The following is a 6,000-nucleotide window of genomic DNA, read 5'->3' as shown; positions in this document are numbered from 1 at the left end:
ACCACTGTTATGTCCTGCCCTCTGCTGAAAGAAACAGAGAATCTTCCACAGTCAGAATATGCCTTGAAGTATTCATGAAGTTCCACTCTAGACAAGTCAAGAAAGGAAGAGAGACCTAACCGCTTCTGTCAGGCTCCCAGATATTGTTGATCTTGTTAATGTTCAAGATTTAGGTCCCTTCTCCTGAGTCTGGTACCCTGGTGCAGGGCATTACCCTGAATTTACAGATGGCCATGAGTGCCCGAGCTGCCAAGAACCAGCTAGGGTGACAGAGGCATTCTGGGAAGTGGAAAACTGAAGCCAGTGAGGCCAGGGAGGGGCCCACAGGGCTAGTGGAGCTAACAAACTTCCATACATGTGTCAGGACTCACTGGGTGCCAAGCCCTGAGCAGGACCCAGAGGAAACAGAAAGGACCTTTTCCTTTCAGTGCTGTGTGTTGATTTAGTGGTGGGAGGCAGGCATACCACCCAAAGCCCCTTGCTGAGGGGCTTCGCGATGAGGCTGACAGAAAAATAGCAGCATGTGAAGGAGGACTGAGTGAGCCCCCCAGGGTGGGGCACCTGAAGAGGCCGCAAAGATGCCTGTGGGATGAAGAAAATGTCAGCAGGTAGAGAATCTTGATGGGGATTCAAATGAGTGTGGCTGAGGTGGACCACATATTCCAGGGCAAGAAGCAGTGGGAGCCAAGGCAAGGGAACAGAACCAGCCGTTGACAGGGCTAGGCTGGGAAAGATGTCCAAGAGGCAGGGAGGCTGGGACGCCCCCGAGGGCAGGGTGTTTGCGCACCACCTCCGCTGCAGCCACTGAGCCCCGCTTCTAACCCGCATTAGCTGACAGCGGGTGAAAGGTAGCCTGAGGTTTCAGTACCTCTGAGACGAACCGCTCAAGAGGCATAAAGGACTTGGGTCGGATTTGGGGAAGCCGATATTCCGAAGAATGGAGGAGAGGCATGTTTTATATGACTGGCCTGATTACAAAGTAAACATGATAGTTCAAAACATGAGGGACTTAAGGATTCAACGACGAGAGTTCAGAGGGAATGTTGTCCGGGGTCACGGTCAGTGTCAGAGGTGATGAGGGTTTGGAGGAGAGGCTCACCAAAAGGTTAGAGAAACCTCAGGAGGCCCTATCACGAGGGCCTTAGCGGCCTTAAGGCAGCTGAGCCTCCTACAAAGAAATGTCTCCCTGCCTGGCTGGAACTGGTGCAGATTTTCAACACGTTACCCCCAAGGATATCCCACAACATAACTCTGCTTTCATGTAAGATGGTTTGTATGTTCACTAATTTACCCCATTCATTCATTCTTCAGCTTTTTTCCTGGGCCTCGGCTAGACCTGGGAATACCCAGATAAATCGGATCTTGTGCAGACGAGGAACTTCCAGTCCAGTAGGGGGCGCCCGTGCGGACATGCATGATCCAGAGAGCTGTATACCTGCGAGAGGTATAGCGGGCGCACAAGGGAGATAGGAGGTGCGTGTTGAGGTGTAATCCAGGGGAATCTTAATGGAGGAAGTCAATTTGGGTTTTTTTTCTCCTTTTGTATTAAAGGATTCACCAAGTGGATGAAAAGGAGTCAGACTTTTCCAGCAGACAGCAGAATATACAAAAGCTTAAAGGGTAAATAAGTGAGGTGGGCTCTGAAACTGAGCTCTACACTCCTATGGTGAGGTATGGTATGATGTAGTATGGCATGGTGTGATGTGGTGTGTTGTGGTATTATATTGTGGGGTATGGCATGGTATGCTGTGGCATGGTGTGGTGTGGTATGGTCTGTTCTGGTCTGGTGTGTGTGGTATGGTATGATGTGGTGTGGTATAGTATGGTGTGGTATGGTATGATGTGGTGTGGTGTAATGTGGTATAGTGTGGATGATAGACCAGAAACATTACAAGTCAGCAGATCACTATGGCCTGATGTACTCAGTTATGTAAAACACAGAGCACATGAGCCAAAGAAACTATTATGAGGCAGAAGGGAATATTGAAACTTATTTTAAAACCAATGACTTCAAAGGGATATCAAGATTTTTTTTTAATGTATGTGGTGTGCATGCATACATATATGCATTTGTATGTGTGTGGCTGCTCATGCATGTCCTTATGTATGTGGAGGCCAGAGGTTGATGTTGGGTGTCTTCCAGCTTATTGTGAGACAGGCTCTCTTGTAAAACCTAGAGCTCGCTGATTTGGCTAGACTAGCTAGTCAGCAAGCCCTAGGGATCCTCCTGTCTGCTTTGCCCAGCTGGGGTTACGGGCATGTGCCATTATGCCTGGATTTGATGTGGGTGCTGGGGACCTGAATTCAAATCCTCAGGCTTGCACAGCAACCACTTTACACCCCCCCACCACCACCAATGTCACATTTTTGTAGACTGTTTTAGGGTGCCTTATTTGGCAGCATGGCATTGCTATAACAAAATAACACAGACCAGGTGGCTTAACCAACAGGAATTTATTTTCTCAGTGTCCTAGGAGCTAGAAGTCTCAGGTGAAAGGCCAAAGTGGGAATTTTGGTGAGGGCTGTCTTCTCCAGGTTTGTGCTGTGACTTCACATAGCAGAAAGATGATGTTCTGGTGTTTCTTCCTCTTCATACAAGGACACCATCTGAATGGGATTAGACCTCATCTTTAACGACCTTACTTTAATTCCTTCTAGAACTTGCCTGCAACTACAGTCGCATAGCAGAAATGCCCTATTTAGTCCATAGCCCTGAATCTCGGCCGCAGCAGAAGAAACCTCTTATGCCCCTCGTCACTGCGTTTTTCAGGCCCTAACAGTGCTGTCAGGATACTTCCTGTGAAAAGTATAAAGAAAGCAGACTGGAGAAGCGAGCCACTGACATACCACAGAGGTGCTGTCTGTGTGTAAGGCTTTCCTGGGTTACGGAGAGAAGCCCTTGGAGGGGGAAATACTTCATCAGATTTGGGTTTCTAACAGGTCCCTGTGGCTGCAGCATGGGAAACTACTAGAGGCAGAATCAACTAGCTAAGCAGCATTAGCCCTGGTAGATGTAAAGCTGGGGCTCGAAGCAAAAGATGTTCAGGAGGTAAAACTGAAGTATTTGGTGCCCAACTTGATTGGAGGGAAAGAAGGAGAGGCAATGTGGGTGACTTCTAAGTCTCTCCTTAGGTGAATGCTATTACTACTTCATTCAGGTTTACCAAGCAGCAAGCAGCTCCAGGACTCCCCTCTAAAGGGCTACCCTACTTACTAAGAGTAACTAAATCCCCTCCTGTCTTTAACTTCCTGAAATCTTCCACCATTTTCCCCCATGGGAAAATCCAGCTGTTGGCAAGTTAGAGCAAACATTGCATGAAAAAAAAGGGATTCTCTGGATTTGAGAGGTGCATACCTATTTTTTTTTTTTTATCTCTCTGGTGTTATCCAGTTATCCTGATTTCCCCTTAAGGAATAAGCCCTCTTGTGTGCTCTGTAAAGTTGATATGAACCTGTCAAACAAAGCCAGTCTTGATGAAAATATAGCCAATTGATATTGTGATGGAGAACCTAAAGAATGAATCTCTACTATGAGCCTTATTTTCTTGATCATAAGACCCTATCTTATTCCTGCTCTTTCTTTTTTGTTTGTTTTTTATTCATTTTTATTTAGTTATTTGAGAGTGACAGACAGAGAGAAAGAGGCAGAGAGAGAGAGAGAGAGAGAGAGAGAGAGAGAGAGAATGGGCGCGCCAGGGTCTCCAGCCACTGCAAACAAACTCCAGATGCATGCGCCCCCTTGTGCATCTGGCTAACGTGGGTCCTGGGGGATCGAGCCTCGAACTGGGGTCCTTAGGCTTCACAGGCAAGCGCTTAACTGCTAAGCCATCTCTCCAGCCCTATTCCTGCTCTTTCTAAGGCTATGGTATCAGGCTTTTGAAAAGAAAAATAAATGTGCCAGGTGTGGTGGTGCACGCCTGTTAATCCCAGCATTTGGGCGGCAGAGGAAGGAAGATCGCCGTGTGTTTGAGGCCACCCTGAGACTACATAGTGAATTCTAGGTGAGCCTGGGTTAGAGCAAAACCCTACCTCAAAACAAACAGACCAACAAAAAAGTGAGCTACTCTGTATCCTTTCAGTAAATGTCATTTTGCTTTTGGTTGCTTGCAACTAAGACATCCTAGCTGATGCTCAAGGGATGGCAGGAAATCCCCAGTACCCTCCTATGTATATCTTCGTTTGTCCCACCTTGGTCTGCAGAAGGAGATGTAAGATGACTCCTGACACACCCCCCCCCCACCCCATGGCCACCCAGTGATTTTTACAGATCACAATGTTCTGACAGGCAGGTAGGTTACATCTTCTTCATGTCAAATCATTTTCTCCATCCTAGGCTTAGCAGACAACTCTTGTGGGAATTAGTTCAGCTGCCTTACTTGCCCAACTGTGAGACAGTAGGGAGGACGATGTCACCATAGGCCTGTTCCCAACAAGGGCACAGAAAGGACAGCAGAGGCTCCAACTTCTAAAAAGAAAGTGGAAATGGATAGTCATAAAGAGAGAGAGGTGACAGATGGAGGTGGCCTTAGGTGAGCTTTGCCAACTTGACATTAGCTTTCTCCACATTGTTTTGAAAGGTACCATTTCCTAGATTCTACTGCCAGACCTCTTTGAAACGCCAGGCCTGAGTGCCAGGGCAAGCTGGAAAGCCAGCCAACCAGAGTTGCAGGTGCCAGGAGATCACAAACACAGCCTTCTAATAGCAGCTTGCCTGATAGCTCAGGGCCTTTCACTGGTGCCAAATGGATGTGGCCATTAAAGTCATCTTCCCAGCCAGAAAAGGTGGCATGGCAGGCCCAGAGAGGCAGACTGAGCCTGGAGCCCTGAAGCTGGCTTCTGGCGATGGTTTGGGGCTTTAACAAATGGTCCTCTTGTCTCATTTAAGTAGGTCTGTAGCCACCTAAGAAATTGAGCTCCGCAAGCATCTCCAGCCACCAGAGGTGATTGCATGACATCTGTCGGTAGTTGGAAGCAGTCTTTCCTTCCTCTCTTCTTTGAGCTTTAAACAAAGAGGCTGCCCATCTTCTCGAGACCACTCCTTCCAAAAGTCAGATGTTACAGGTATTAATACACAGTGTTTTGCATATCTCCAAAGAAATAGCAAAGGTAACAATAACCATAACAGAAGATGTATTAAGCAAGCACCTACTATGCCTACTTCACCTGCACAGTCAGTCTAAAATACCAGCCATGAGCTAGAGGGATGGCTTAGCAGCTAAGGCACTTGCCTACAAAACCAAAGGATCAACGTTCGATACCCCAGGACCCACGTAAGCCAGATGCACAAGGTGGTGCATATGTCTGGAGTTCGTTGGCAGTAGCTGGAGGCCCTGGTGTGCTCATTCTCTCTCTACCTCTCCCTGCCTCTCCAATTAAAAAAAGTTTAAAATATCAGCCATGAAAATAAATTTACCTTATTAATTTTTAGGGATTTATTATATACCAGGTCTTGTGTTAGGTGTTTTTGGGAAGCTGGTTATTAATAGGGTACAAGAACAAAGCAATGAATAATTGGACCTCAGTGTCAAAACGCAGAAGTTCTGTGGGGGAAGGGCTGATTTTCAATCACTTATGCTCCATACTGAGACAGTCTATGTGACTCAGGGCAATGCCTGGGCTGCTTGTTGGCATGAATCACACACATCCATGGGTGATGGTCAACTCTCCTTGTAGGTAAGTGCATATATTTCCAATTTTAGGGGAGGGCAAGGAGAGATTAACCTTTGCCCTCATGCCTCAGGAAATGCTTGCTGATTGATGGCCAGGCTAAGTCAGGAGGTTTTAATGGTCACTTTAGGGCTCCTTTTGGGTTTCAAAGCTCAAGGCATGGCATAACAACTGTCACCTCATTTAACAAGTGTTTACCCAGTTCACTCAGTTTTAGCCAGCAATGTTTATGCATATCTGCGCAAGGCTGAAAACACATAAAGCCACACCAACTAGTGTCGCATTGTGTTTTATCCTCGGCACATGCATATGTAGACATGGAGCTGCTTCCAC

Source organism: Jaculus jaculus, chromosome 4, assembly GCF_020740685.1.
Source record: "Jaculus jaculus isolate mJacJac1 chromosome 4, mJacJac1.mat.Y.cur, whole genome shotgun sequence".
NCBI classification, from domain to species: Eukaryota; Metazoa; Chordata; class Mammalia; order Rodentia; family Dipodidae; genus Jaculus; species Jaculus jaculus.
Note: the sequence above shows the minus strand (reverse complement) of the source record.